We start from the raw sequence: 8890 nt of genomic DNA, 5'->3' as shown, positions 1-8890 counted from the left end.
CTTGTGTATCGGTGTTATGTTCCGTATTGCGTGCTTCTAACATGCTTGGGGTTTTATGGGTGTCAGTGTCAAAACTAGTTGATCTTGAGTAGGGGGTCCGAAGTGTGGATCTAGAATAGACGTCTCCTGGTGTTTGGCCACCAGGAGACTTATTGGATAAGTCTTCTAGCTCATATTCTTGTTCCTTCTTTACAGCTTGACCCGACCCCATAGCGTGGGTTATATCCAGGGGTTATATCCCTAACAAGGTCCGAAGTGTGGTTCTTGGACCGAAGGGTAATAAGGGACGAAGGGAACAATGTTTTACCCAGGTCCGGACCCTCTTGATGGAGGTAAAACCCTACGTTCTGCTCTTGTTGTTATTGATGACGTAGTATAGAGTAGAGAGTTGATCTATCTCAAGATCAAATGTTGTGGTCTAAAACCCTAATCGTATTGAGCGTAAGTTTCCTATGAACTACAACCCCATGGTTTAAATTGATACCAAGGGTGTTTAGGGTTTACACAATGACAGTTACATCAAGGAAAGGAATATGCAGATTTGCATGTTGCCTTGGCCTGCAAGCCGAGTCTACGAAAGAGTCCACCTTGATCTCAGTATCTTCAATGATGATCGAACGACCCAGGAGTTCGGCCCATAAGAACAGATAAGTGGCCCGAAGACCCCCTATACCCGGACTCCCTTAGTAGCCCCCAAACTAGCCTCCAATGCCGAAGTCTAGGCTCACCATCTTCACGTTTTTGCAATCTTTGGCTTGTGGGGCGTGTTCCACCTTATATTCATCCAATCCTATTCCACATAGTTTTTCATGTGCGATTGATGGAACGTTGCTGGTCCCAAAAAAATAAAATCCCCCCCCTTGTAGGGTTAACCACCTCCTCAATAATCACGCGTCAATGAAAACAAGTGGTACCTTCCCAAGGGAAAAAGAGAAGTTACTTATCATATAACGTGCGCGTGCCCCCCAGCAACGCTCCCCATCCCCTCCAATACATCAGGAAGAACACCAGAAAAACAAAGACATGAAGAGTGCTCAAGGTTCATCCTCATGCTTTCATGGCTCTCTTCTAGGAGATTGGGCAAGTTGTTCAGTCTCGCGCCTTCGTGTGCATGAGCTCGAGGTGCAGGGGTACTTGCCTGACATAGATCTGGCACCCTCCATCCCAGGCTAACCTCCTCCAACGACGAGGCCTTTGCAGAGAAATTACCCACGCCCAACAGGATGGCTAGAGTATGCTTCGTACTGTTTCTCTTGCGAGGCTACGACTTCCTTATTCACCCCTTTCTATGGGGGTTATTGCAGTATTATGGGATCCAACTTCACCACCTTACCTCGGATCCATCCTCCACATCACAGGGTTTGTCACTCTCTACGAGATGTTCTTGGGTTGCGAAGCCCATTTCAAATTGTTGATGAATTTTTCTACCTTGTCCCCCAAAGTGAGGGAGGAACTATTTGCCAAGTTGGCGGAGCCGAAGTATGGCGTATAGCTGGGACTGGGTATCCGGTAGGGACCCCGAGGGCAGCTTCCGAAGAGTGGACCTCGGAATTGTTTTATATCTAAGACATGCCTTTATTTTACCTTGTACGATGGGGCCTGCTTGAATTCTCAACTGCTCCTCTTAACAAGTAGATCAACTGGCGGCCGAGGAGCCCTTATAAAGAAGACAACTTGGAGGTGAAAAAGTTGGTTGCCAAGGTAAAACTGTTGACACATTTTGAGGTTACCATGATTGATGTAATGGCCAAGGCCATAAGGCGGTGTGTTCAACCTCTTCAACGAAGGTCCCTTCCCTTATCGCAATACAACGGTTCAAGTGATGCCACCCGACACAATCGGGGGGGGGGGGGGTATGACTAGTCCAACGACATTGGCTACCATATTAGTAGGCATCTAGCAAGGAGAAAAGGAAGACTTTATTAGCGAGAACACCAAGGAAGTATATTCTAGTCATAACCCCATCGAATGGGTTAGTATAGCTTAACTCCCCTAATTCGTATTTTTATCTATAGTGTCCCATATTTAAGTAAATCCCTGAAATTTTGTTCAAACACGAATGGAGGCGCGTGGTAGAAAAAATCATCTGTGAGGGATAAGAATAAGGAGTTTGTCGTTGTTTTGTCACGGCAGATGTCCTCGTGAGAGAACTTAGGTGTGAGGCCATCGCAACCATGTGGCGGCTTGAAGGGGTTGGTCGGAATCAAGAGACGCGAGTTTACCCAGGTTCGGCCCCTCCGATGGAGGTAAAAGCCTACGTCCTGCTTGTGCTTCATTGATGAAGATGATGATGTCGATTACAAGGGTGCAGACTCAGCACCTCTAATCTCGTGGGTGTCTAATCTGTCTATCTCATGTTTTGTCTTGTCTAGACCTAAGTTGTGAATCTTGTCCCTCTTGGGGCGCCTTACCCCTCCTTATATAGGTGGAAGGGGTAAGTTTACATGTAGAGTCCTACTAGGAGTAGGAATTGGACTAGTCTCTCTTGAATCCTAATCCGGGTCTTGTTTCCTTCTTGTGGGAGTCTTTCCTCTTCTTGGGCCTTCTCTATGAGTCGGCCCTCCTGGCCTCTCTATGAGTCGCCTTATGCCAGGGTGCACGCTGGGCCTTGGTCCTTCGTCATTTATCCAAGTCGCCTGTGGGGACAAGTATGAGTCGCCCGCCCGGTCACTGCTGAGTCACGGTGAGTCGCCAAGTCCTTTGGCGGGTCATACTCCAAGCCGGGTTACACTGCGGGGTATATCCCCGACATTAGCCCCCAAGATTAGCTTGAATTTATTCATGGTAAGCTCCTGAAATAAGAATAAGAAATAATTTAAGGGGCCGACTTGCTCCTCTGGCCAGCTTGATTTACTAAAGTAGCTCCTTGAAAAATCCGGGTTTCTTCGAGCCGCCTTCAATAATCTCGTAGGTACGTGTCTTTTGCAATAAAAAATATATATGCCATTGAGTCGGCCTCCAATGCTTTGGCTTGATAAAAATTTGGGGAATAAGAAATCCACACAGTGTTGAACCAGCTTCTCTTGCTTTGGCGGATTATGATTGACAATGGCGGGTCATGATTGCTAATGGCGGGTCATGATTATTGGTGGTGTCTCGTCAAACAATTGAACTCCAATTGACTATGTCAAATTATTGGGGATAAAGAAACCCGTGTGATGTTGAGCCGGTCTTTCAATGCTTCAACTAGATAAAAATATGCTGAACCGGTCTCCCAATACTTCACCTCCATGGTAGAATGAAATGTACTCTTCAATTTTTTGATATATCCATATTACCTGTAGCCCCCAAGGGCCGGGTCATCAGTGTGTGATGGGCCGGGTCTTCAATTTGAACCTCATGATCTATGAAACAACTTAGTGCTGTAACCCCCAAGGGCCGGGTTGTCTTGCCTGCAGCAACCTGGGACTTTAGAAATTATGATCTGAATAGTGTAACGCCCAAGTGATGGGTCGATTGCTTGCGGCGACTAGGGACTTCCATGTTCTTCTCTTGAATAAAGAGCGGTATGTAGCCTTCCAAGGCCAGCTTATCTCCTTGAGGTAGCCGGGTCAGTTGATGATGTGATGATTTGAAAAATGGATTGCATTAACCCCCAAGTGTCATGGTGTATGCTTGCAGCGACATGGGACTTTCATACTTTGATGTAATCTTGATTTGAATAATGTAGCCCCCAAGTGCCGGGTTGTGTGCCTGTAGCGAATCGGGGCTATTCCTTCCATTGTAGAATAAAATCATATCCACTCTGTGAGCTGATGATGCCTTTGTGATAAAATAAATCCTTGACCGTGGTTGCAATGTAACCCGACAAATATATCCTTGAGAAATCCATATGTCGGAGAAATCCATAAGTGTTGTAATTTACTACAGAACACAAGTTGAAGAAATCCAAGGGCCGGTCAATTAGATGACTCGGCATTATATGCGATAGGGTGGCTCTTTGACAATAGTCAATTGTTCCGGGCTGGCTTTAAAAACCCCCAATCATTTAACACTGGTTATGATAAATCATGATAAAAATCCAGCCAAATTGCCTATTCAAAGATTTATTTGCACCTGCAAGAATTTATGCTTTGACCCGGTTTGAAGACCGGAATGATATGTATGTATGATGTATGATGCAATGCAATATGATGCATGTATATGATATGATAAGTATGGCATCAAGCTATTTTAAATAAGCCGACTCAGTGAGTCACAGCGGCCGGCTCAGTGAGTCACGGCGGGTCTCATAAAACTGTGAAACCTTGTGGCAGTGCCAGGAAGGTAAGAAATAGCAACTTCGTCGGCTGATAAGGTCGCGACAGGATGGGGCGAGTCAGAAAGCTCAAGCGCCACCCAAGAATTATTTCGTCGGCTCATAAGGTCGTGACAGGATGGGGTGAGTCAGAATAGCTCAAGCGCGCACCCTTGATGATGGTTTCGTCGGCTCATAAGGTCGGGACAGGATGGGGCGAGTCAGAAAGCTCAAGCGCCACCCTAGATGATGGTTTCGTCGGCTCATAAGGTCGCGACAGGATGGGGCGAGTCAGAAAGCTCAAACGCGCACCCTAGATGATGGTTTCGTCGGCTCATAAGGTCGCGAGAGGATGGGGCGAGTCAGAAAGCTCAAGCGCGCACCCTAAATGATGGTTTCGTCGGCTCATAAGGTCGCGACAGGATGGGGCGAGTCAGAAAGCTCAAGCGCCACCCTAGATGATGGTTTCGTCGGCTCATAAGGTCACGACAGGATGGGCGAGTCAGAAAGCTCAAGCGCCACCCTAGATGATGGTTTCGTCGGCTCATACGGTCGCGACAGGATGGGGCGAGTCAGAAAGCTCAAGCGCGCACCCTAAATGATGGTTTCGTCGGCTCATACGGTCGCGACAGGATAGGGCGAGTCAGAAAGCTCAAGCGCGCACCCTAGATGATGGTTTCGTCGGCTCATAAGGTGGCGACAGGATGGGGCGAGTCAGAAAGCTCAAGCGTGCACCCTAAATGATGGTTTCGTCGGCTCATAAGGTCGCGACAGGATGGGGCGAGTCAGAAAGCTCAAGCACGCACCCTAAATGATGGTTTCGTCGGCTCATAAGGTCACGACAGGATGGGGCGAGTCAGAAAGCTCAAGCGCCACCCAAGGGAGACTTTTGTATCAAAAGCTCAAGTATTTAGACCGGCTTAATTTTTCTGTAATGACCCGGGGTTCTTGAATTATTCATCCCAGTTGAGCCTGCGGAGCCATGTCCATGTAGCCCCCGAGTCTTAAGTCGACTCAAGGAGGCGGCTTGAGAGTCTCCATACTTGATTGTGGCATAAACCGGGAGAGAAAAGATACTGGTACTTGCTCCATCCCCGAGATATAAAGCCACTACACCGGCAAGTTGGTGTTGTCCGGACCGTGAGGGTGGTGAGTTGCGTCTTTCTGTTAGGCGGCTCGTACAGGCGAGCATTGCACCGGCAGGTTGATGTAATCCGGGCCGTGAGGACGGCGACTTGCGTCTGTCTCTTGGGTGGCTCGTACAGGCGAGCACTGCACTGATATGTTGATGTCGTCTGGACCATGGGGATGGTGGCTTGCGCACATCTATTGGGCGCCTTGCATAGGCCAGCATTGCACCGACGAGTTGAGTTGAATGTGAGAGCTGTCAAGTGATTTGGCACGGACTCGAGAATCGGTCGCGGCATTGTAAGCCGCCTTGGTCGTGCGAACATGAGAGTTGGCCGCGTCATTTATAAGCCATCTTGGTTCATGCGGACGTGAGAGTTGGCCACGTCATTATAAGCCGGCTTTGTTTGTGCGGACGTGAGAGTTGACCACGTCATTGTAAATCGCCTTTGATCGCGCACACATGAGAGTTGGCCGCGTCATTGTAAATCGGCACAGCTGGTGAGTCGCCCATGACGCTGTAGGACGACACGAGTACTGAGTCGCCCAGGGTGTTGATTGACACGAGCTTCGTACTCGTAATGTGACGCCGTTTTTTTTAATGAACAATTGTCCTGCACAGTAAAATATTACAAGCCAAAAGTAATTGTTTTTGAATGAATTAACATGTACGAAAAATAGACAGGATGGATATCACCTGGATTAGGGGACGTTGTGTGTTTCCTGAATGGCTTCCGGTGGTAGACGAAATGAAATGTACGAGTCGTACTTTTCCTATCTTCCTCTTGTCTTGATGTGATGAAGAAACTCTTGAGCTCCACCTTCACATGAGAAGTAGTACTAGCAGGAGTACTATGTAACATAGCAACAACAGCCCTTCGCAGTTTGGTGTAGTACTATGTGCGCAGCCGGCTCAAGGCAAGGCGAGCCACGACAGCGGCGGCAGGCGCGACGGGGTGGGCCGGCTCAAGGCAAGGCAGCGGTGGCTTGACGAGCCACGGTGGCGGCGGTAGGCATGACGAGGCGAGTCACGACGGCGGTGGCAGAGCGTGATGACGTGAGTTACAACAGCCGCGGCAGGCACGATGGGGTGAGCCGGCTCAAGGTGAGACGACGCGGGCGAGGCGAGTCATGGCGGTGGCAGGCGGCGGGTCAGGTGAGTCGGCTTCACGCAGGGCCGCGATGGCGACGACTTAATTCGTTGTCACATATCTTTCAGGCTCGCAGCTTGCTTCGTAACTTCTCCTTCCTTTATTCTTGAAGTAATCTCCTGATAGCCTCCTCGTATTTGCGTAGGAATTAGGCTTCCCGTGAAGTAGTACCTTTGTAAAATAGTATATCTCCTGACTTGAAATTTGGTTGCCTTGATAATCGGAGAATGTTGCCTCCTCGCGGAACAATTGACATGTAGATTTCTGTGTCCTATTTTTCTTCAAACATTGATTTAAGGCAAGACAAAGCACATGCTTGTTGGGAGGATTTGTCAGGCTGTCCAATCCCGTGTGATAGAACCGAGACCACCGCTCATCGAGGCTGCAGTAATTTTCTTTTCTTCAACTTTTGATTTAGGTAGGCTGCTCCAGCATGTGTGTGAGCCGGATAGGGCTAGCACCCGCTGGTCTCGACCACGTCTCCACCTGGGTCCTTTCCTTTGAGGAAGAAAATCCACGCGTAGAGCATATCGGAAATCTTTCCACAGATGGAGCACAGCTGGCTCGGAGCGACATGGAACGCAGTGAAGGCGCACGCGAGGCGGCCCAGACGCACGACAGCGGATGCAGGCGAGTTGAGACGAGGTCGGATCAGAGCCTCGGACGCGAGGCGGCGGAGGCAGGCGAGGGCGAGTCGAAGTCGGCTCGGACACGAAGAAACGGAGGCGCGCGAGTCGAGGCGAGTCCGCGACTGAGATGAGGTGCGTGCAGGGGATGGTGGCCGGCGAGGTGGCTGCGCCTGGCGGTTGAGTTGAGCCAGCGACGGTGCGCGGCAACGGCGAGCGCGAGCGGAGCCAATCAGCCAGGAAGGCGTCGGCGACTCGCGAGGGGTCCGTGGAGGTGGGCGAGTTGGGCTCGGACGCGAGGTGAAGCAAACCCAGCTCGGACTCGAGGCAAAAGAGGCAAGCGTGGCCTGACGCGCGAGGACTCCGACGCGCGGTGAGGCCAGCTCGAGGGCAGAATGCGACGATAGAGTGGCTAGCTCCGTGGCCCGTGGGAAATTGCGCGCGTGTCGGGTAGCGAAGTTGGAGCAGAGGCGCGAACAGAGAGCGGCCGGACCCATGGTCAACATCCGATCCTTCGCCGAGTGTAGATGAATTTGCGGTTGTCAGAGTACTACTTGATGTCTGCTGGCGTTATAAATTCGATGTGCCGTGCACCGGTAAATCTCCTTCCGATTTTAAGCGAGAACCCGAGTAAATTCTCAAAACGTTTACCATATGGACAGTTTGATCTACCGCATGATGAGGTAAGCAGTCCATGATAGAAACGGCTTACCATTGCCTCAAACTTCTGTCGGTCTCGGCGAGATCTGTGATCTGAAAAATCGCAGCGACGGTTGCGTTCACAATGTCTCCTTTTTCTTAATCTCGGCTCATGAACTCAGAACTAGTGTATATTTTTCCGTGCCGGCTCTTCTCCATCCGGCAAATCACAAACTTCTCGTTCCCTGGAAAGATCCCTCCAAGAACACAATACCACCATATGATCTTCCCCACGGTGGGCGCCAATTGTCGTGGTTTTGTCACGGAAGATGTCCTCGTGAGAGAACTTAGGTGTGAGGCCATCGCAACCATGTGGCGGCTTGAAGGGGTTGGTCGGAATCGAGAGACGCGAGTTTACCCAGGTTCGACCCCTCCGATGGAGGTAAAAGCCTACGTCGTGCTTGTGCTTCATTGATGAAGATGATGATCTCGATTACAAGGGTGCAGACTCGGCACCTCTAATCTCGTGGGTATCTAATCTGTCTATCTCATGATTTTTCTTGTCTAGACCTAAGTTGTGAATCTTGTCCCTCTTGGGGCGCCTTACCCCTCCTTATATAGGTGGAAGGGGTAAGTTTACATGTAGAGTCCTACTAGGAGTAGGAATAGGACTAGTCTCTCTTGAATCCTAATCCGGGTCTTGTTTCCTTCTTGTGGGAGTCTTTCCTCTTCTTGGGCCTTCTCTATGTGTCGGCCCTCCTAGCCTCTCTATGAGTCGCCTTATGCCAGGGTGCATGCTGGGCCTTGGGCCTTCGTCATTTATCCAAGTCGCCTGTGGGGACAAGTATGAGTCGCCCGCCCAGTAACTGCTGAGTCACCGGTGAGTCGCCAAGTCCTTTGGCGGGTCATACTCCAAGCCGGGTTACACTGCGAGGTATATCCCCGACAGAGGTGTCCCACGAGATTGGGACGTATCGAACACAACTCGAGGCTGCAAAAGGCCGAACTAGAACAAGTGAAGAGTTTAACGAGAGAAGCACATGGTGAGAATTTTAATTTTAACTTATGTCCATAGTTTCCCTATTATGTTTCTTCAACGAAAGGGTATT

Source organism: Hordeum vulgare, chromosome 2H, assembly GCF_904849725.1.
Source record: "Hordeum vulgare subsp. vulgare chromosome 2H, MorexV3_pseudomolecules_assembly, whole genome shotgun sequence".
NCBI classification, from domain to species: Eukaryota; Viridiplantae; Streptophyta; class Magnoliopsida; order Poales; family Poaceae; genus Hordeum; species Hordeum vulgare.
This window is presented reverse-complemented; position numbering follows the sequence as displayed.